Genomic DNA, 22,488 nt, shown 5'->3' with positions numbered 1-22,488 from the left:
TACAACCTTTGCAGAATGGAAAAGTATAACTTAGGATATTTCCTAAGCTGTTAGCAACTTCCTGTGATGATCTGGATGACAAATGTGTTAATGAATAATCCATCAGTAAGGTACGTCCGCTCATACGGCTGCCTCTGGACTTCTTGTCATGTCATGGAGAACTTCAAGGGCTTTGTCTTTACTGGTGCCGTTACAAGCAACAGTGGAACCTTGGGGAAAAAACGAAAGCCAAAAAAGTGAAGTTTTCCAGTGTAAATTACAGGATAAAGGCTACATTTGCTTCTCTACCTACACGTTAGTTGAGTGGGCACTGTCAACAAGCTGCTGGGATTAATCACTAATTCTGTACTTTTTATCCATTACTTTAGTTGTAGGCGGATATGCGTAAAGGTTGTTGGTCAGCACTGCTCTGTCATGTTATGATCATAATTGACGCAATTCAGAGTAACCTGAACTATGGAGAAAAGCCATAATCACTATATACCAACCATAAGTCAGCTGAACATACCCTGCTTACTGACGGTTTCCACACTTAGCTACTGTAAATACATTATATACTAATAATCTGGTCATTATTCGCTGACGGTGGAGCTCCTCTGCCCCAATCCTGGCCGTATGACATTATTTCTGCATTCTCGGCTCTCCCGCTCACATGGATTGTTATTCTTCCAGATAAAGTATATTTTTCCAGCTGAACCGTTCCGTCCTGGAGATCTGAGAGCAGTAATCCTATAATGCACAGTATAAAAGCTGATCCCATGTTTAAATACTTGACTGAATACTGGCCGTAATTCAGGGTCATTAGCCACCTGCTCTGACAGTCTTCTCTGCTCTCTACCATGTAAGGCCTCTGATTATTACAGAGAGCAAGTTTGCATTTTTGAGGGGCTGAATGTGAGGTTTGTCATGGTGCAAATGAGGTATTACTTGCTACTGATTGCCAAGTATTCTTAAAATTACCGTCCACTGTGTGCCTTGCAATTTAGCATTCCTTTATAGAGATGGGCGAACCCGAACAGTAAAGTTTGGTGTCCATACAGAACACCTACTGTTCGGGCACGAACACTGACTTCAACAGGAAGTCAGTGTTACTATTTGGGTTAACCCTCCCCCCACTCCCCCCAAACACCAGGCGAAAGTTGTGCTGTCAAGCGCTTGACAGCATGGCAAACACTGCTTCTTATCAGAAGTAAAATCATCACCGCCTTTCAGACAGCTGTGGGTCCCATGCTGTCAAATGAGTATGAGGCCTCAGCTTAAAGTTTACCTCTGGTCACTGGTGTCGACTTAAGGGACTACTGCTCCCATCAGCCTACGCCTGCTGCCCCAAATAACAGTGAGAGCAGGAGCGTCTGATGGGAGTATTCATCAGCCTGCGTTGTAAATTAATAATTTAAACAAGGAACTGGCGTGGGTTCCCCTGTATATTTGATAACCAGCCAGGCAAAACTCACAGCTGAAGGCTGCAACCCTCAGCTGTCAGCTTCAGCAAGGCTGGTTATCAAGAATAGAGGGGTCCCTGTTGTGAATTCTGCTCTTGAGCTCCCTCCGGTGGTTATGAGTGGTAGTGCTGCTGTCTTGGATCGCAGCATTCATCAGGTGTGTCCACTTAGTGCTTTGGACTGGGCTATTTAGTCTTCATTGTTTCTTTAGTCAGTGCCAGTTGTCCATTGTTTTTGGAGGATTCACATCCTGCCTGGTCTCTCCTGTTTTTGCTGTTCATTTCAACAAAGATAAGTTCTGGCTTTGTTTTTGCTGTCCACATGCTGTGGGCCTTATAGTTCAGTGCATTTATATGTTTTGTCTTGTCCAGCTTGGGCTGTGTAAGGATTTATCCAGCCAAGCTGTATCTCTGGAGATGCAGATATACCATCCATGTCTTTAGTCAGATGTGGAGATTTTGTTTGGTCTGTGGTGGATATTTTCTAGTGTTTTAATACTGACCGCTTAGTACTCTGTCCTATACTTTCTTTCTAGCTAGAATGGCCTCCTATGCTAAATGTTGATTTCAGTCTGCGTATGTCATTTCCCTCTCCTCTCACAGTCAATATTTTTGGGGGGCTGTCTATCCTTTGGGGATTTTCTCTGAGGCAAGATAGTTTTCCCAATTCTATCTTTAGGGGTATTTAGTCCTCAGGCTGTGTCAAGGTGTCTAGGGAGAGTTGGGTACATCCCACGGCTGCTTCTAGTTGCGGTGTTAAGTTCAGGGTCTGCGGTCAGTACAGGTACCACCTTCTCCAGAGTATGTCTCATGCTGCTCCTAGGCCACCAGATCATAACAGGTCCCCACACCATATTTTTTAATTATTTAAATAAATAATTTAAAAGAAATGTAGTGGGTCCCCCCCCCCCATTTTTGACAACCAGCCTTGCTAAAGCTGACAGCTGAGGGCTGATATTCTCAGGCTGGCATGGATATTGCCCCCCCAGTCTAAAAATAGCTGCTCTTCACACTTGCCCTGTAGCTGTGGCAAGTGGGGTTCATATTTGTTGGGTTATCACCTTTGTATTGTTAGGCACAGTGGGTACGGAATGTATTCAGACCCCTTTAAATTTTTCACTCTGTTTCATTGCAGCCATTTGGTAAATTTAAAAAAAAATTCTCATTAATGTGCACTCTGCACCCCATCTTTACTGAAAAAAAACAGAAATGTAGAAAATGTTGCAAATTTATTTAAAAAGAAAAACTGAAATATCACATGGTCATAAGTATTCAGATCCTTTGCTCAGTATTGAGTAGAAGCACCGTTTTGAGCTAGTACAGCCATGAGTCTTCTTTGGAATGATGTTATTCACACCTGGATTTGGGGATCCTCTGCCATTCTTCTTTGCAGATCCTCTCCAGATCCTCTCCAGTTCCGTCAGGTTGGATGGTGAACGTTAGTGGATAGCCATTTTCAGGTCTCTCCAGAGATGCTCAATTAGGTTTAGGTCAGGACTCTGGCTGGGCTAGTCAAGAATGGTCGTAGAGTTGTTCTGAAGCCACTCCTTTGTTATTTTAGCTATGTGCTTAGGGTCATTGTCTTGTTGGAAGGTGAACCTTCAGCCAAGTGTGATGTCCAGAGCACTCTGGAAGAGGTTTTCATCCAGGATATCTCTGTTCTTGGCCGCATTCATGTTTCCTTCAATGACAACCAGTCGTCCTGTCACTGCAGCTGAAAAACACCCCCATAACATGATGCTGCCACCAACATGTTTCACTGTTGGGATTGTATTGGGCAGGTGATGAGCAGTGCCTGGTTTTCTCCACACATACCACTTAGATTTATCACCAAAAAGGTTATCTTCATCTCATCAGACCAGAGAATCTTATTTCTCATAGTCTGGGAGCCTTCATGTGTTTTTTTTTTTTTTTTAGCTAACTCTGAGGGCTTTCATATGTCTTGCTCTGAGGAGAGGCTTCTGTCAGGCCACTCTGCCATAAAGGCCTGACTGGTGGAGGGCTGAAGTGATAGTTGACTTTGTGGAACTTTCTCCCATCTCCCTACTGCATCTCTGGAGCTCAGCCACTGTGATATTTGGGTTCTTCTTAACCTCTCACCAAGGCTCTTCTCCCACGATTGCTCAGTTTGGCTGGACGTCCCAAACTTCTTCCACTTAAGGATTATGGAGGTCACTGTGCTCTTAGGAACCTTGAGTACTGCAGAAATTCTGTCGTAACCTTGGCCAGATCTGTGCCTTGCTACAATTCTGTCTCTGAGCTCCTTGGCCAGTTCCTTTGACGTCATGGTTCTCATTTGGTCTGACATGCACTGTGAGCTGTGAGGTCTTATATAGACAGGTGTGTGCCTTTCCAAATCAAGTCCTATCAGTTTAATTAAACACAACTGGACTCCAATGAAGGAGTAGAACCATCTCAATGAGAATCACAAGGAAATGGACAGCATGTGACTTAGGAGAAAATACGATAAATCCAGCAGGAATTTCAAGTAAAATTTCTTGTTTATTTCTTCCTAATAAAATATAGATAATGGTAAGCCACTCAAAAAGTATTACACAGCATCACGCATAATAAGTTCATGGAGTGGCAGCGTTATTCTGATGCGTTTCAACTTGATGTCTTAATCATGGCTTGATTAAGACATCAAGTCGAAACGCGTCAGAATATCTCTGCGTGGTTTACCATTATCTATATTTTAATATGAAGAAATAAACTTTTTTTTTTCTTTTTTATTTTTATATAGCTTTTATAAACTTTGATGAGTTTCAAAGTTGCTATTCTTTCTTCCAGACCCCGCACCTTTTCTTCTAAAAGGGCCACTAGTCTACACTTCTGACAGGTGAAATTGGATTCTTCTTCTGGTCGATCTGTGAACATGTAGCACATGCTGCAGCTCACCATGTAGGTTGTCACATCTGCCATGTTGCTCCTAGATCCTGCTGACTTGCTGTGTGTTTTCCTTCTTGTGTAATCTACTCAGCCAAGCTCTCTTGCAATAATGTCCTACAGGCAAAAATTTTGGTGATGCTTTCGAAGCAGCTGGTCCCGGCTGTACCCAACGATCTTCTAGCTTAGGGAGACTTCGCTTCTCCCAGAAGGCACCTGGAATATGCAAATTAGCCTCCTAAAGCTTGAATCCCTGGTTTGGTGATGCTTTCGAAGCAGCTGGTCCCGGCTGTACCCAACGATCTTCTAGCTTAGGGAGACTTTGCTTCTCCCAGAAGGCACCTGGAATATGCAAATTAGCCTCCTAAAGCTTGAATCCCTGGTTTGGTGATGCTTTCGAAGCAGCTGGTCCCGGCTGTACCCAACGATCTTCTAGCTTAGGGAGACTTCGCTTCTCCCAGAAGGCACCTGGAATATGCAAATTAGCCTCCTAAAGCTTGAATCCCTGGTTTGGTGATGCTTTCGAAGCAGCTGGTCCCGGCTGTACCCAACGATCTTCTAGCTTAGGGAGACTTCGCTTCTCCCAGAAGGCACCTGGAATATGCAAATTAGCCTCCTAAAGCTTGAATCCCTGGTTTGGTGATGCTTTCGAAGCAGCTGGTCCCGGCTGTACCCAACGATCTTCTAGCTTAGGGAGACTTCGCTTCTCCCAGAAGGCACCTGGAATATGCAAATTAGCCTCCTAAAGCTTGAATCCCTGGTTTGGTGATTCTTTCGAAGCAGCTGGTCCCGGCTGTACCCAACGATCTTCTAGCTTAGGGAGACTTCGCTTCTCCCAGAAGGCACCTGGAATATGCAAATTAGCCTCCTAAAGCTTGAATCCCTGGTTTGGTGATGCTTTCGAAGCAGCTGGTCCCGGCTGTACCCAACGATCTTCTAGCTTAGGGAGACTTCGCTTCTCCCAGAAGGCACCTGGAATATGCAAATTAGCCTCCTAAAGCTTGAATCCCTGGTTTGGTGATGCTTTCGAAGCAGCTGGTCCCGGCTGTACCCAACGATCTTCTAGCTTAGGGAGACTTCGCTTCTCCCAGAAGGCACCTGGAATATGCAAATTAGCCTCCTAAAGCTTGAATCCCTGGTTTGGTGATGCTTTCGAAGCAGCTGGTCCCGGCTGTACCCAACGATCTTCTAGCTTAGGGAGACTTCGCTTCTCCCAGAAGGCACCTGGAATATGCAAATTAGCCTCCTAAAGCTTGAATCCCTGGTTTGGTGATGCTTTCGAAGCAGCTGGTCCCGGCTGTACCCAACGATCTTCTAGCTTAGGGAGACTTCGCTTCTCCCAGAAGGCACCTGGAATATGCAAATTAGCCTCCTAAAGCTTGAATCCCTGGTTTGGTGATGCTTTCGAAGCAGCTGGTCCCGGCTGTACCCAACGATCTTCTAGCTTAGGGAGACTTCGCTTCTCCCAGAAGGCACCTGGAATATGCAAATTAGCCTCCTAAAGCTTGAATCCCTGGTTTGGTGATGCTTTCGAAGCAGCTGGTCCCGGCTGTACCCAACGATCTTCTAGCTTAGGGAGACTTCGCTTCTCCCAGAAGGCACCTGGAATATGCAAATTAGCCTCCTAAAGCTTGAATCCCTGGTTTGGTGATGCTTTTGAAGCAGCTGGTCCCGGCTGTACCCAACGATCTTCTAGCTTAGGGAGACTTCGCTTCTCCCAGAAGGCACCTGGAATATGCAAATTAGCCTCCTAAAGCTTGAATCCCTGGTTTGGTGATGCTTTCGAAGCAGCTGGTCCCGGCTGTACCCAACGATCTTCTAGCTTAGGGAGACTTCGCTTCTCCCAGAAGGCACCTGGAATATGCAAATTATTCCGCAGCGCTTTACAGTTTTTGCACGCATTATCATCGCTGTCCCCAATGGGGCTCACAATCTAAGTTCCCTATCAGTATGTCTTTGGAATGTGGGAGGAAACCCACGCAAATACGGAGAGAACATACAAACTCTTTGCAGATGTTGTCCTTGGTGGGGTTTGAACTTAGGACTCCAGGGCTGCAATGCTATCCACTGAGCCATCGGGCTGCCCTAATATACAAGAATTTTTACTTGAATTTCCTGCTAGATTTATCGTATTTTCTCCTGTGGCTGTGTGCTCCTGCTTCCGTGCAGGAACAGATAAGGTGGCTGATTTCCAGGACTACTTGTGTGCAGCATGTGACTTAAGTATACGTGTCTGAGTTAAAGGTCTGAATACTTATGACCATCTCTATTACTTGCATCTGCTGCTTCATGAATAGAATACCTCAACTACAGTGATGACTGATACACGCAGTGTATGTTGTATAAATCTACTATATAATTGTCTAAGGGGTACTTCCGTCTGTCCTTCTGTCTGTTTGTAACGGTTATTCGTTCGCTGATTGGTCTCGGCAGCTGCCTGTCATGGCTGCCGCGACCAATCAGCGACGCGCACAGTCCGGAAGAAAATGGCCGTTCCTTACTCCCCGCACTCACTGCCCGGCGCCCGCATACACCCCTCCAGCCTGCCCTCACACAGGGTTAATGGCAGCGGTATAGGATCGCGTTATGCCGCAGTGTAATGCAGTCCGTTACTGCTGCTATTAACCCTGTGTGACCAAGTTTTTTACTATTGACGCAGCCTATGCAGCACCAATAGTAAAAACATTGAATGTTAAAAATAATTAAAAAAAATAAAAAATGATTATATACTCACCTACGCCGCCTTTCCCGCTCCTCACGATGCAACCGGCACATTCCGGTCGAACGGATGGTCTGGCAGAAGGACCTGCCATGACGCCACGGTCACGTGACCGCGACGTCATTACAAGTCCTGCGCGTCTGCACGACAAAGACCTGCCGTGACGTCACGGTCATGTGACCGCGACACGGTCACGTGACCGCGACGTCAGCACACCCTGGGACCGGAAGATGCCGCCTGCACCTCACACAGGCGACAGTGCTACAACGCGCCTGCGGAAGGTGAGTATATGTTTATTTATTTATTTTTTTAACCTGTGTCATACGTGGCTGGCCAATATACTACATAGCTGGGCAATATACTACATGGGCTGTGCAATATGCTACGTGGCTCTGTGCTGTATACTACGTCACTGGGCAATATACTACGTCACTGGGCAATATACTACGTCACTGGGCAATATACTACTTGGCTGGGCAATATACTACGTGGCTGGGCAATATACTACGTGGCTGGGCAATATACTACGTGGCTGGGCAATATACTACGTGGCTGGGCAATATACTACGTGGCTGGGCAATATACTATGTGGCTCTGTGCTGTATACTACGTCACTGGGCAATATACTATGTCACTGGGCAATATACTACGTCACTGGGCAATATACTATGTGGCTCTGCTGTATACTATGTCACTGGGCAATATACAATGTAACTGGGCAATATACAATGTAAGGCTGCTTTCACACATCAGGTTTTTGGTTTCAGGCTAAGGCCATGTTCACACCATCCTTTTTTTTCATGCGGTATCGCCGCGATTTTCCCGCTGCGGGTCCGCAGCTGTTTTCCATGCAGGGTACATTACAATGTAACCTATGGAAAACAGGAACTGCTGTGCCCACATTGCGGAAAATCGCAAAAAAAGCCGCGCTGAATAGCCGCGGTAAAAAAGAAGTACCATGTCACTTCTTTTTGCGGAACTGCAGCGGTTCTGCACCCACAGACCTCCATTGTGAGGTCAAACCCGCAGTAAAACCCGCAGATGAAAAAAATATCTGCGGGTTTTCTGCGGTTTGTGGTGCAGAACCGCTGCGGTGTGGCTGCCCCCCCGTGCCCCAATCCCACCCCCCCCATGCTCCGATGCCACCCCCCGTGCTCCGACGCCCCCCCCCCCCCCCGTGCCCTCATCTCCCCCTTTTATACTTACCCGGCCTCCCGGTGTCCGTCCGGCCGTCTTCTCCCTGGGCGCCGCCATCTTGCAAAATGGCGGGCGCATGCGCAGTGCGCCCGCCGAATCTGCCGGCCGGCAGATTCGTTACAAAGTGCATTTTGATCACTGAGATAGGTTATATCTCAGTGATCAAAATAAAAAAAATAGTAAATGACACCCCCCCCCCCCCCCTTTGTCACCCCCATAGGTAGGGACAATAAAAAAATTAAGAATTTTTTTTTTTTTCACTAAGGTTAGAATAGGGTTAGGGGTAGGGTTAGGGTTAGGGGTAGGGTTAGTTTATTTTCAGCCATTTTAACCCTAAAAAACTTCCTAGAAAACACACAGACTCTCTGCATAGAAAACTGCATCAAAAAACGCACCAAAAAAGCACCAAAAAAAGGACCTGCGTTTTCTGCCAAGAGCTGCGGTTTTTAGTCCTGAAAAAAAAGGAGGGAAATCAGGAACGTGTGAACATAGCCTAAATCCGCCAAATTTGCTAATAAAATGGATCCGGCGAAAATTGTAAAAATCTGATGCACCGGATCCGTTTTTTAGCTGGATCCGGCTCTCTGTACTGCGCATGGTTTTTGACTTCCTGGTGGGAGGAGAGAGAGAGAGATTTTCCATGCCAGAATGAAGAGCAAAGCTTCTGGGCATGCTCAATGTGTAAAAAAACGGATTCGGTCGCCGGAATTGTTCATTCACACATCAGTTCCATGCGTTTATTGCCGGAAACGTCCCTTAAGGCTTTTTCGCCGGACACAAAAAACGTCTCCAACAAAAAGCCTGAAGGGACGGATCCGGCACAAAACGGATGAAACGCATGTCCTTCAGGCACAATCCAGCGCTAATACAACTCTATGGGGAAAAAAACGGATCCGGCATAAGAAAAAAACGGATCCGGATTGTGCCTGAAAGAAAAAGCCTGATGTGTGAAAGCAGCCTAACTGGGCAATATACAATGTAACTGGGCAATATACAATGTAACTGGGCAATATACAATGTAACTGGGCAATATACAATGTAACTGGGCAATATACAATGTAACTGGGCAATATACAATGTAACTGGGCAATATACAATGTAACTGGGCAATATACAATGTAACTGGGCAATATACAATGTAACTGGGCAATATACAATGTAACTGGGCAATATACAATGTAACTGGGCAATATACAATGTAACTGGGCAATATACATTGTAACTGGGCAATATACAATGTAACTGGGCAATATACTATGTGGCTGGGCAATATACTAAGTGGCTGGGCAATATACTAAGTGGCTGGGCAATATACTACGTGGCTGGGCAATATACTATGTGGCTGGGCAATATACTATGTGGCTGGGCAATATACTATGTGGCTGGGCAATATACTATGTGGCTGGGCAATATACTATGTGGCTGGGCAATATACTATGTGGCTGGGCAATATACTATGTGGCTGGGCAATATACTATGTGGCTGGGCAATATACTATGTGGCTGGGCAATATACTATGTGGCTGGGCAATATACTATGTGGCTGGGCAATATACTATGTGGCTGGGCAATATACTATGTGGCTGGGCAATATACTATGTGGCTGGGCAATATACTATGTGGCTGGGCAATATACTATGTGGCTGGGCAATATACTATGTGGCTGGGCAATATACTATGTGGCTGGGCAATATACTATGTGGCTGGGCAATATACTATGTGGCTGGGCAATATACTACGTGGCTGGGCAATATACTACGTGGACATGCATATTCTAGAATACCCGATGCGTTAGAATCGGGCCACCATCTAGTTTATATTATATTCTGGGACTTTGGAAACCTTGTTGCCCTTATTCAGCATTCATACCAAGAGAAGCAGATGTCCCAACACCGCTTCCTATACTTCATTGAGAAAAAGCATGGCCACCTTTGCTGTCTTGGTGTCTGTTTACAAATCACTCAAATTGTGAACCATGGACTTAATATTGACTTTAGGGTCATTGCGGCTCCATTGAGAATTTCATCATTCGACTCAAAAGACAGCGCTTCAGACTGTCAATGTCCGGCTCGACCACAGTTCTGATCTGGATGCCTCCTTTGCGACTAGTTGGGGTCAGGAGTCCCACGGTCAGTCGAGGCATTGTGCTCTGTACACAGACCCTAAAATACGGATGTGTGAATTCAGCCTATGAGTTTTATCTGTATGTCTCACGGATAGGACTTATGGGGTAGTTCACATGTCCAATTTTTTTTTATTTTTGCTGACCAAATGGTCCATACAAAAGTACAGAGATTTGTCCGACATTGATTTGAGTATCTGTTCACTTGCCTGTGCGAATCTATGGCTCCGTGGATAACTTGGGCAGTACCCATCCATCTGCTGTTCTATTTTATGGACTGTTTAATAGAAGCTGGAGAACCTTGTTTTTATTTTTCATCTTAGAAAAACTGATGAAACTTGAACCAAACGCCAAGCTAAAATCATTGATGCAACTCAGACCGGTTTTCTCATTCCAGAAAATCACTGACATCTGAATGAGCCCTAATAGCAGCTCTGAGAAGATGAATAGATCAGGTCTTCTGTGTTTCAGCTATAAAGAGGATGTTTCTACTTTCTGACAGTAAGCAGCTGTTTTGGAAATTAAAACACAAAATGAAAGATTTATTACTATTAGAAAACAAAAAGAGAAAAAAAAATGCAGAACATGTGTTATAAGGTGCACACTTCTTTAGTAAGTTGGTGCATCTGGAACGACCCTGAAGTCTTCCCCTGCTGTCAGGGGTGAAAGTTTAATCAAACGTTTTTTGATATTGATAGTCTCACTAAAACTGTCAATCCTGTCCCCTCCTGGGGAGACTATTCTTACTTTACCCACTTTTGCTAAGCCTGCCATAAAGTGGCAGGCCCCCCACTGCCCCCTCCAACCTCCCTCATCTCTGCTGAGGACTTTGCCACACACTTTAAAAATAAGATCGACCAGACAAGGCAAGACTTTATTGTTCAACCACCACAACCCCTTTGTATACCAGACCAATGCCCAAACCCCATAACCTCCCTATCCAACATCACTGAAGGGGAACTTAATTGTCTCCTCTCCAAATCCCACCTCACCACCTGTGCGCTCGACCCCATCCCATCCCACCTCCTCCCCAACCTCACCACCACACTTATCCCATCCCTAACCCACCTCTTCAACCTATCACTAACTTCTGGCACCTTCCCCTCTGCGTTCAAACATGCCACAATCACGCCTATCATTAAAAAGCCAACCCTCGATCCAACTGCTATGTCCAGCTATCGCCCAATATCGCTGCTCCCATTTGCTTCCAAACTCCTGGAGCAGCACGTCCATGCTGAACTCTCCTCCCACCTCTCATCTAACTTGTTCTACGACAATCTACAATCTGGTTTCCGCCCCCATCACTCAACTGAGACTGCCCTGACCAAAATCACTAACGACCTACTTACCGCCAAAGCTACTGGACAATACTCTGTACTCCTCCTTCTAGACCTGTCCTCTGCTTTCGACACAGTTGACCACTGCCTCCTACTGCAGATGCTCTCCTCCTTTGGTATCAAAGACCTCGCCCTATCCTGGATCGCCTCGTACCTTTCCAACCGCACATTCAGCGTCTCCCACTCCCATACTACCTCCTCATCCCACCCTCTCTCTGTTGGAGTCCCCCAAGGCTCTGTTCTAGGACCCCTACTCTTCTCAATCTATACACTTGGCTTGGGACAACTCATAAAGTCCCATGGATTCCAGTACCACCTCTATGCTGACGACACTCAGATCTACCTCTCTGGCCCAGACGTCACCGCTCTGCTGTCCATAATCCCAGAGTGCCTATCAGCCATATCCTCCTTCTTCTCCTCTCGCTTCCTCAAACTCAATGTGGACAAATCTGAACTCATCATCTTTCCTCCATCCCACAAATCTTCCTTACTTGACCTATCTATCGCAATCAATGACATCATGCTTTCCCCTGTACCCGAAGTCCGCTGCCTCGGAGTAACCTTCGACTCTGCCCTGTCCTTCAAACCACACATCAAAGCTCTTTCCACCTCCTGTCGCCTCCAGCTCAAAAATATCTCCAGGATCCATCCTTTCCTCAACCCCCAATCTACTAAAATGCTTGTGCACGCCCTCATCATTTCCCGCCTTGACTACTGCAACATCCTTTTCTGTGGCCTCCCTGCTAACACCCTTGCACCTCTCCAGTCCATCCTTAACTCTGCTGCCCGACTAATCCATCTCTCTCCTCGCTACTCCTCCGCTTCCCCCCTCTGCAAATCTCTTCACGGGCTCCCATTCCCTCAGCGTATCCAGTTCAAATTGCTAATACTGACCTACAAAGCCATCCACAACCTGTCTCCTCCATATATCTCTGAACTAATCTCTCGATATCTTCCCTCACGTGACCTCCGGTCCTCCCAAGACCTCCTTCTCTCCTCCACACTTATTCGCTCCTCATCCAATCGCCTCCAAGACTTCTCCCGAATATCCTCCATCCTCTGGAACTCTCTGCCCCAACATGTCCGACTATCAACCACAGTCGGATCCTTCAGACAGAACCTGAAAACTCATCTCTTCAGGAAAGCCTACAGCCTGCACTGACACCGCTGCCGCCTCATCACTATCGAAGCTACCGCCTCGCCAACACCGGAGCTACCGCCTCACCAACACCGGAGCTCCTGCAACCCTCAACCTACTGTCTCCTTCCCCATAATCCTGTAGAATGTAAGGGTACCGTCACACAGTGCAATTTTCATCGCTACGACGGTACGATCCGTGACGCTCCAGCGTCGTAACAATATCGCTCCAGCGTCGTAGACTGCTGTCACACTTTGCAATCTACGACGCTGGAGCGATAATTTCATGACGTATGTGCGATGTAGAAGCCGTTGGTTACTATGCGCACATCGTATACGATATATGTTACACCATGCGATCATGCCGCCACAGCGGGACACTAGACGACGAAAGAAAGTTTCAAACGATCTGCTACGACGTACGATTCTCAGCGGGGTCCCTGATCGCAGGAGCGTGTCAGACACTGCGATCTCGTAACTATATCGCTCGAACGTCACGAATCGTGCCGTCGTAGCGATCAAAATTGCACTGTGTGACGGTACCCTTAGCCTGCAAGGGCAGGGTCCTCGCCCCTCTGTATCAGTCCGTCATTGTTAGTTTGTTTACTGTATGTGATATTTGTAACTTGTATGTAACCCCTTCTCATGTACAGCACCATGGAATCAATGGTGCTATATAAATAAATAATAATAATAAAGTGTGAAAGTTTTATTTGTGTGGTTTCTTTCTCTTTCAATTGACTTGTTCAATTTGACCCAGCGGCTTAGTAATCCCCACGATATCGGACACGTATGGATGGAAGGCAGGCACCCTCCGCCACACAATTATCACAGAGGGCTGCTTCTGTTGATTCGCTGCTGTCCAGTGAAGGACATAATCTGAGCGAGCTGTGGAAAATGCCATTTATCCCAATATGTTTTATTAACCCCTTAGTAATTCTGGGATGCTTCAACAAATCCGAGTGACTGAGATTGTTTTTTGTGGTACATTATACCTTATGCTAATAGAAAATTTAGGTCAATATGTTTTAAGTTTATGTATAAAAAATAACAGAAATTTGACAAAAATAACAGTTAGCAAGGCCGAAAAAAGACATTTGTCCATCCAGTTCAGCCTATATTCTATCAGAATAAATCCCCAGATCTACGTCCTTCTAAAGAACCTAATAACTGAAACATACAATATTGTTCTGCTCCAGGAAGACATCCAGGCCTCTCTTGAACCCCTCGACTGAGTTCGCCATCACCACCTCCTCAGGCAAGCAATTCCAGATTCTCTCTGCCCTAACAGTAAAGAATCCTCTTCTATGTTGGTGGAAAAACCTTCCCTCCTCTAGACGCAGAGAATGCCCCTTTGTGACCGTCACCTTCTTTGGTATAAACAGATCCTCGGCGAGATATTTGTATTGTCCCCTTATATACTTACAGGCATGGCCAAAAGTATTGACACCCCTGCAATTCTGTCAGATAATACTCAGTTTCTTCCTGAAAATGATTGCAAACACAAACTATTTGGTATTATCTTCATTAAATTTGTCTTAAATGAAAAAACACAAAAATAATTGTCCTAAAGCCAAATTGGATATAATTCCACACCAAACATAAAAAAGGGGGTGGACAAAAGTATTGGCACTGTTCGAAAAGTCATGTGATGCTTCTGTAATTTGTGTAATTAACAGCAACTGTGACTTACCTGTGGCACCTAACAGGTGTTGGCAATAACTAAATCACACTTGCAGCCAGTTGACCTGGACTAAAGTTGACTCAACCTCTGTCTTATGTCCTTATGTGTACCACATTGAGCATGGAGAAAAGAAAGAAGACCAAAGAACTGTCTGAGGACTTGAGAAACCAAATTGTGAGGAAGTATGAGCAATCTCAAGGCTACATTTTATTATCTTTTTCCTCATCATCTACACCCATTCTTTCCTCACAATTTTTTTAAGGGACTTACACTTTCAGTTATGATTCTTTTACTATTGATATAGTTGAAGCGCAGTTTGGGATTAGTTTTACTCTCCTTAGCAATGTGCTTCTCTGCTTCTTTTTTGGCAGCTTTAATGAGTTTTTTTTTTAGATGAAAGTATTTTTCTCCCTATAGTTTTTAGAGCTTCAACGGTGCCATCCTGCTTTAGTAGTTTAAATGCTTTCTTTTTACTGCTAATTGCCCCTCTTACTTCTTTGTTTAGCCACATTGGGTTTTTCCTATTTCTTGTCCTTTTATTCCCACAAGGTATAAACCGCTTACACTGCCTATTTAGGATGTTCTTAAACATTTTCCATTTATTATCTGTATTCTTATTTCTGAGGATATTGTCCCAGTCTACCAGATTAAGGGCATCTCTAAGCTGGTCAAACTTTGCCTTCCTAAAGTTCAGTGGTTTTGTGACTCCCTGACGAGTCCCCCTAGCGAAAGACAAGTGAAACTGTACAATATTGTGGTCGCTATTTCCTAGATGCCCGACGATTTGTTATTCTGTCAGGTCTATTAGATAGTATTAGGTCTTGTAACTATTTATATGATATTGTAATGATATAAAAATATATACTTTATTGATAACAAAAAGACCACAACATGGTCATAAAAAAGCCAAAACAGGCAGGGAAGAGACGCAACAAACACAGAAACGATGGACAAAAACCTGGAAGTAACTACAAAAATACACCGTATTTTTCGGACTATAAGACGCACCGGACCATAAGACGCACCCCAAATTTGGGGTGAAAATTGCAGAAAAAAAGATTTTTTATAAGATGGGGGTCCGTCTTATTGTCCGAATTTACAGTATCTTACCTGAGGGATGGCGGTGGCAGAGCAGGGTCACAGGAGGCAAGGTGTCGGCAGAGGTGGGGTGATGCTGGGATGAGGAGGTGCTGGGATGAGGAGGTGCTGGGATGAGGAGGTGCTGGGATGAGGAGGTGCTGGGATGAGGAGGTGCTGGGATGAGGAGGTGCTGGGATGAGGAGGTGCTGGGATGAGGAGGTGCTGGGATGAGGAGGTGCTGGGATCAGGAGGTGCTGGGATGAGAAGGTGCTGGGATCAGGAGGTGCTGGGATCAGGAGGTGCTGGGATCAGGAGGTGCAGTGAGAGGTATGGCGTGAGAGGGGTCCCTGGCTTACCATGCAGGCTTACCTAGGTGGCAGAGGTGCGGTGGCAGAGGTCCGGTGGCAGAGGTGCGGTGGTGGGGGTGTGGCGACAGAGGAGGCGCAGTAAGCGGGGTCCCTTTCCCCGGTATGGTGATGCAGCAGGCCCGGTATGCAGCAGAGCCGGGTGAATCCTCTTGTTATCGGTGGGCGCGGCCATCTTCCTGAGGCCGCGCGTGTGCAGATGAAGCGCTCTGCTCCCGGGGCTTCAGGAAAATGGCCGCGGGAGGCTGCGCGTGCGCAGATGGAGATCGCGGCGGCCATTTTCCTGAAGCCCCGGGAAGCAGAGCGCTCCATCTGCGCACGCGCGGCCTCCGGAAAATGGCCGCGCCCACCAATAACAAGAAGATTCACCCGGCTCTGCTGCATACCGGGCCTGCTGCATCACCATACCGGGGAAAGGGACCCCGCTTACTGCGCCTCCTCTGCCGCCACACCCCCGCAACCGCACCTCTGCCACCGGACCTCTGCCACCTAGGTAAGCCTGCATTGCGACTATTAGACGCACCCCCCATTTTCCCCCTTTTTTTGGGGGGGAAAAAGTGCGTCTTTTAGTCCGAAAAATACGGTAAGCACTAAATGTGACAATATAGCTCTCATTTAAATACAGGCATAATGGATATAGCACCAAGGTATAACATGACGTTAAAGCAATTGCTCAAGAATAATGCTGTAGTCACTGCTTAGTAAAAATATATAAAGGTACAGAGATATAAATAACTCCATAAAAAAATATAACAGAAAAACTGCAAGCAGGACCAGCATATAATGTTTAGTAGAAAAGGCTAAAAGTGCCATGTGCATAAGCATGCATGATATCAAAAAACACCATAACCTAAACGTAACCGCTACACTACGTAGAAAAACATGTTTGACCCCTGGACGAAGCATTTCATTGCGAAACGCGCGTCGGGTGTGGTGGACTCCTGGTTCCTCTCCATTATCTAGGTAAACACATGTTTTTCTACGTAGTGTAGCGGTTACATTTACATTGTCACATTTAGTGCTCATGTATTTTTGTAGTTACTTCCAGGTTTTTGTCCATCGTTTCTGTGTTTGTTGCGTCTCTTCCCTGCCTGTTTTGGCTTTTTTATGACCATGTTGTGGTCTTTTTGTTATCAATAAAGTATATATTTTTATATCATTATTGTGTGGTGCCTTTTTCTATAGGTGTATATCTAATGTTCGGCTAACCACGTAAGGATACTTTATAGGTGTTGTATTTATGATATTGTAATTATTGACAACAGCATCTGAGGGGTTAAACAGATATGGACTGATCGTGGCTGATGCAGCAAGCTGTCAGCTACAGTGTGCAGCCGACAGCTGCTGGATTGTCACCTGTATGGGTAGGCTATTCTTATATCTCAGGTCAGTAAAAAGACATATAGGCGGTCATTAAGGGGTTAAGCTGCAAAATTAATTCAGAATAAATGTTTTTTTTATTTGTATACATCAGTCCCCATTGGGGCAGTCTTTGGAGTGTGGAAGGAAACCGGAGCACCCGGAGGAAACCCACAAAAAACACAGGGAGAACATACAAACTCCTTGCAGCTGTTGTCCTTGGTGGGATTTGAATCCAGGACCCCAGCGCTGCAAAGAAAGTGCTAACCACTGAGCCAATATACTACCCCATCTGAGACACATTTTCTATATCTGATTGCTATAAGTGAATGGAAACATTTTGTTTCCAGTCATAGGTTGAATTCATACAAATACCAAATTCCGGTACTTTGCTGACAGTTTGTTACAATATTGCCATACTTTCCTTTGTACAATGTCCTTAAATCCGGATTAATCTCTGTTACTGTTGTGGATGCAGTTAATATCCTGATTAAATTATGCCTTTATCCTTATGTAGGCGCTCTGCTTGTGTCCTGACAGACTGTGACATCAACCTTACTTCTCTGTTGTCGATATTATTTATCTGTTGAACTTTCTGTAGGTGATTCTGTGCAATGTCCCTGCTTGGAAAACACAGCCAGGAAGGCCTGGCAGATGATTGCGGAAGTGATTCATCACTGCTCTTTGGGGTTACTTGATTCCTTGTTCATTGGTTGACACTAAATTGAAATGGAACTAAACCTGGGAGCCACTATGTGCAACAGGGAAACTCCTTGTGGTCTTTTCACACTTTTTACACCGAGTTTATTTTGAATTTTGCACATGGTAGTTGTCTGGACTACTGCAACTCTCTTCTGATCGGTCTCCCTCTTTCCAAACTTTCTCCTCTCCAATCCATCTTGAATGCAGCAGCCAGGGTCATATTTCTGTCCAGCTGCTTCACCGATGCCTCCATCTTGTGCCAGTCATTACACTGGCTACCCATTCGCTACAGGGTCCAGTATAAACTCATCTCTCTCACCCACAAAGCTCTCCACAGTACTGCACCACCTTATATCTCCTCTCTCATCTCTATCGCCCTACACGTGCCCTCCGTTCTACAAATAACCTAAGACTAACATCCCCCGTAATCCGAACCTCGCACCTCCGTCTCCAAGACTTCTCTCGTGCTGCTCCAGCTCTCTGGAATGCACTTCCCCAGACGATCAGACTGATACCTAGCCCCGACCTATTCAAGCACGCTTTAAAAACCCATCTCTTCAAACAAGCCTACCAAATCAACTACTCAGTAAACTAACTTTGTCCTGTTCCCTCCTTCCAAATATTATTCTGAATCTGCACCCTGCTATTCATCTGTCTCCACACCCTCCATGCACATGATAACTGCACTTGATACTTGACTATTGCACTTAAACACACGGGCTGATGACCGGATCATGCAGCTTTGTATGAAAATCCCTATTTATTATAATCACTTTTCACCTATTGTGTCCCCCCATTTCCTTGTAGATTGTAAGCTTGCGAGCAGGGACCTCACCCCTAATGTCACTGTTTAAATTGTCTTAACTTGTACTGAATTTATTGTCTATACATGTCCCCGCTTAATTGTAAAATGCTGCAGAAAATATGTTGGCGCTGTATAAATAAAAATTATTATTATTATGGTTCTACTCCAAACTCCCCATATAAAAGAATTGTTCAAATACTTTTTGGATGCATTTCCTATTGATTTCAATGGGAAATCCACGTTGCTGTTAGTTCATCAAAAAATTTTTTTGCCAACGATGGTGTAAAAACAGCACCTCAGAAAATAAAGAGCCAAATACAGGACTGAAAACCTCTTTGGATTTCTGTTAAAAAAAACAAACAAAAAAAAACAAACAAACATAATGGACTAGTCGGGTTTTCGTCAGGTATTAGATTATGGGGGAAAGAAATCTGATCCATCAGGTAGATAAAAACATCAAATCAGATGCTTCATATCAATGTGTGAGCAGAGCTCAAACGCCAAATAATTATTCCTGTTCAAGGGGTTGCCTGGTGAAAAGAAGTTATTGCCTAACTTTGAGATAGGTGATAACATATAGATCGATGAGGGCTACTGCCAAGATCTGCACCAATTGGCAGAACAGGGGAACTTTATTCCCAGTGTGATGAAGCAACTGTATACATGCTACACCACCTCTCCATTCTTTCTCAATGGGGCTGCCAGTAAAAGTAAATTGCAGCGCTCAGCAGCCCCATAGAGGATGAATGATCAGTGGTCAAACCAACACACTACCGCTTTACCGCAACCAAGGTAAGTGCCTTCTCTGTCACACGGTTTCAGAAGTTCGACGCCCAAAGATCAATAAGTTATCGCCTATAACTATAACGTATATAGATGACTACTTTGTGCCACTGGTCAAGCCCAGTAAATGTGAGACATAGAAACACTTGATTAAAGCTAAGCTTTTTTTTTTTTTTTGTTTGCTTGTAATCTTGTGATTTGCAGATTTTTTTTCACGTTTCATCTCCCCGCACATTGTGTTACTGCAGTTTGTGAATGACACGCATTTTCATTTGGCTGCATACCAGGAGTGTGTGTAATTTTTACTGTAAGAATTTCTTCCTTGGCTCCCCCAATGCTTCTCATGGTCACAGGTATCACAGATTACAAGTCCTGACGTGATTTCACTCCTATTGCTAATATGAATTGCACCATTCTGAAATACATTGGGAGCTGTCGGACTGCTGCCTGATCTTTTATTTCCTCATGTTTACCTACCATATTGGGCCCATTGTGCACCTATTTACCACCCTAAAGGCCCCTTCACATTTAGCGACGCTGCAGCGATACCGAATCGCTGCAGCGTCGCTGTTTGGTCGCTGGAGAGCTGTCACACAGACCGCTCTCCAGCGACCAACGATGCCGGTAACCAGGGTAAACATCGGGTAACTAAGCGCAGGGCCGCGCTTAGTAACCCGATGTTTACCCTGGTTACCATGCTAAAAGTAAAAAAAAAAAAAAACAGTACATACTTACCTACAGCCGTCTGTCCTCCAGCGCTGCGCTCTGCTTCTCTGCTCTCCTCCTGTACTGGCTGTGAGCCGGAAAGCAGAGCGGTGACGTCACCGCTCTGCTTTCCGGCTCACAGCCAGTACAGGAGGAGTGCAGAGCACAGCGCTGGAGGACAGACGGCTGTAGGTAAGTATGTAGTTTTTTTTTTTTTTTACTTTTAGCATGGTAACCAGGGTAAACATCGGGTTACTAAGCGCGGCCCTGCGCTTAGTTACCCGATGTTTACCCTGGTTACCAGTGAAGACATCGCTGGATCGGTGTCACACACGCCGATCCAGCGATGTCTCCAGGGAGTCCAGCGACGAAATAAAGTTCTGGACTTTATTCAGCGACCAACGATCTCCCAGCAGGGGCCTGATCGTTGGTCGCTGTCATACATAACGATTTCATTAACGATATCGTTGCTACGTCACAAATAGCAACGATATCGTTAACAATATCGTTATGTGTGAAGGTACCTTAAAATTCAGTAAATCCTCATATATGACAAGTGGGTGGATGTTCACACCAAAAACAACAGTGCCTGGATTTTGCATTTCATTAGCAACCTATGTGCCCATTTTTTATGCTCTATTTCTGTTTTTTTTTCCCCCTGTATTTAAATTCGAAATGGCGCAACCTTGAAAGGAGGAAAAATAAATGGAAATCCTTCTTTACCACTTTTACCATTTTAGCAAAGGTAGTTTTTTTCCTGCTCTATATCATAGAGCAAAAACTAAGACCCCTGATTATCTTGCCGACTAGTTCTAATCCCCATGTTCTAAACTTAGTTAAATTGATGTTATGTATGTCACCCTGTATCCGGACAATCAGCAGAATTGTAAAACTGCATTTATATTCCTCATTTACACGTCTGTGTTTAAACAAGAACATAAAAAGTACCCATATCATCAGTGTATGGTCCTTTGGTCCGTTTTTACCATTCGTCATCTGTGTTTTTTCTCAGATGGATAAATAAATGACAAAGCTTCTCCTGTACTTTGCAATGTTAAATGCAAACGGCACATGGATGCCATCACTTGGCTGCAGAATGTCACCTATTCATCACTATAGATCAGAGGTGACATCACTGAGAATGCCGCCTATCCATCACTAGAGATCAGCGGTGACATCACTGAGAATGCCTCCTATCCATCACTAGAGATAAGCGGTGACATCACTGAGAATGTCTCCTATACATCACTAGAGATCAGAGGTGACATCACTGAGAATGCCTCCTATCCATCACTAGAGATCAGAGGTGACATCACTGAGAATGCCTCCTATCCATCACTAGAGATCAGCGGTGTAATCACTGAGAATGCCTCCTATCCATCACTAGAGATCAGCAGTGACATCACTGAGAATGCCTCCTATCCATCACTAGAGATCAGAGGTGACATCACTGAGAATGCCTCCTATCCATCACTAGAGATCAGAGGTGACATCACTGAGAATGCCTCCTATCCATCACTAGAGATCAGCAGTGACATCACTGGGAATGCCTCCTATCCATCACTAGAGATCAGAGGTCACATCACTCAGAATGCCTCCTATCCATCACTAGAGATCAGAGGTGACATCACTGAGAATGCCTCCTATCCATCACTAGAGATCAGCGGTGACATCACTGAGAATGCTTCCTGTCCATCACCAGAGATAAGCGGTGACATCATTGAGAATGCCTCCTATCCATCACTAGAGATCAGCGGTGACATCACTGAGAATGCCTCCTATCCATCACTAGAGATCAGAGGTCACATCACTGAGAATGCCTCCTATCCATCACTAGAGATCAGCGGTGACATCACTGAGAATGCCTCCTATCCATCACTAGAGATCAGCGGTGTAATCACTGAGAATGCCTCCTATCCATCACTAGAGATCAGCGGTGACATCACTGAGAATGCCGCCTATCCATCACTAGAGATCAGCGGTGACATCACTGAGAATGCCGCCTATCCATCACTAGAGATCAGCGGTGACATCACTGAGAATGCCTCCTATACATCACTAGAGATCAGAGGTGACATCACTGAGAATGCCTCCTATCCATCACTAGAGATTAGCGGTGACATCACTGAGAATGCCTCCTATCCATCACTAGAGATCAGCGGTGACA

General features: G+C 45.2%; 1 protein-coding gene across 1 annotated transcript in view; it reads left to right on the top strand.

The window, feature by feature from the left end:
* ITPK1 (inositol-tetrakisphosphate 1-kinase) overlaps window positions 1–22,488 on the top strand; it is a 207,014-nt gene that overhangs the window by 81,578 nt on the left and 102,948 nt on the right. The gene's annotated exons all lie outside the window — the stretch shown is intronic.

Source organism: Ranitomeya imitator, chromosome 1 (genome assembly GCF_032444005.1).
Source record: "Ranitomeya imitator isolate aRanImi1 chromosome 1, aRanImi1.pri, whole genome shotgun sequence".
Lineage (NCBI taxonomy): Eukaryota > Metazoa > Chordata > Amphibia > Anura > Dendrobatidae > Ranitomeya > Ranitomeya imitator.
The sequence above is the reverse complement of the archived record's forward strand: the minus strand, read 5'-3'. Positions and strand labels throughout refer to the sequence as shown.